Genomic DNA, 1,597 nt, shown 5'->3' with positions numbered 1-1,597 from the left:
AATGGGAGGGAGAGGGAAGGGGGCTGCGATGGGGAGGAGGGATTAGGGTTTGGGGGTGGTTTGCCAAGTCACGGCGGCCACATTAGCATTGTGCTTGCCGGAGATTTGCTCCGGCAAGCTCGAGGACACGCTTTTCAAATTTTAAAATCTTTTAGGTACCGATTTAGTATTTACCTCTAATGTAATATTTAGGATTGAGAATTATTTGTTTAATTTATCTGACAAAAAAAAGTATAATAATATGTAAATAGAACGTTGCTTGTCAAAGCATACTTTTGATTTGTAAACATTGCTTACTAAGAAGTAAGAACTCATCTTTTAAAGGTATTTCACAACAAGCATCTAATTTTTAATCTTTCAGAATAAATTATACAATATTTATTTAATTTACTATTAAAAGCAAAATACTAAAACTGTCAAAAACCTGTAGACATTGTCTGTTTTATTAGGTAGGGATGTCAATTAAGTCTCTTAATCTCACTCCAATTTATAATTTTATTCTTGATGATAGAGATGATAATAAAACACTTCATATTCACTCATAAAATATGTGACTACAAAGATTCATACCTTCTATAAGGCATGTTTTGTTGCCAATGAGTTATAACTCAAATGACATAGTCTCTCCAAATAAATTTTTTTGAATTAAATGTGTTTGAAAAAAATATTCCAAGTTACATATGCTGGTTTTGGGTGATGTTTGCAAAATAATTCTGATAACTAGGTGATAGGAGGAACAAACCGAATTAATGGTGTCAATATCGTCAAAGCAAAACTTTGGAGCATGTGAAAAGATTTATATCATGCTGCTGAATCTGGAATCAAGCTCGTGGAGTATGTCTGATTGTCCTGAGGCGTATGACCTGGTGTCTGGATGTAGATTACCTATAGATATAGTGAAATAGAGATGGTTAAAAGGATCTTTCACTTAAAGATGAGAGCAGATTAAGAAGTGAAATTTAAACTCGTATTAATAGATTCTAATAAAATTGCACATTAGCTTGTTAAAAGAGAAGTTTGTGATATTGATGCTGAAATAGTTTGGCCACTCCAAATGCATTACTTCCTCTGTGCAGAACTTTGGATAGTTTATTCTTCAATGTTTTCTCCTTCTTTCTCTTCTTTTTTTTTTTGTTGTTCACAAAAAAAAAAAGATGCAATTTGTGTGATTAATCTTGTAAAATATTTTATGAGTTTAATTTTGATGCTTTACATAGTCGTACAATCATATCTGTTTTTTTGGATGACCATTCACGCAGTTAATGTAAAAAATAGTTTTTTTTACTAATATGACATTATATAATTGGATGCACGTGTAAAACTACTTTATACTAACAATATATTAAAATTAACTTCATATTTTATACCGTTCCATTCAAATACCGAATGATATAACATAATATAACAATAATCAAAATAAAAATAATAATTTTTTGTTCAATTGGCAAGTAAGTAATTAAGAAGAATATAATGGTTATCTCCATCAATTTGAGCATACAATCTTATTTGAGTTTGAGATTTTGTGACAACAACAAAAATTAAGAAAATAATAATAATAATAATACTTAATACTACTAATAAAATAATTATTTATATA

Source organism: Arachis ipaensis, chromosome B03, assembly GCF_000816755.2.
Source record: "Arachis ipaensis cultivar K30076 chromosome B03, Araip1.1, whole genome shotgun sequence".
Taxonomy (NCBI): domain Eukaryota; kingdom Viridiplantae; phylum Streptophyta; class Magnoliopsida; order Fabales; family Fabaceae; genus Arachis; species Arachis ipaensis.
The sequence above is the reverse complement of the archived record's forward strand: the minus strand, read 5'-3'. Positions refer to the sequence as shown.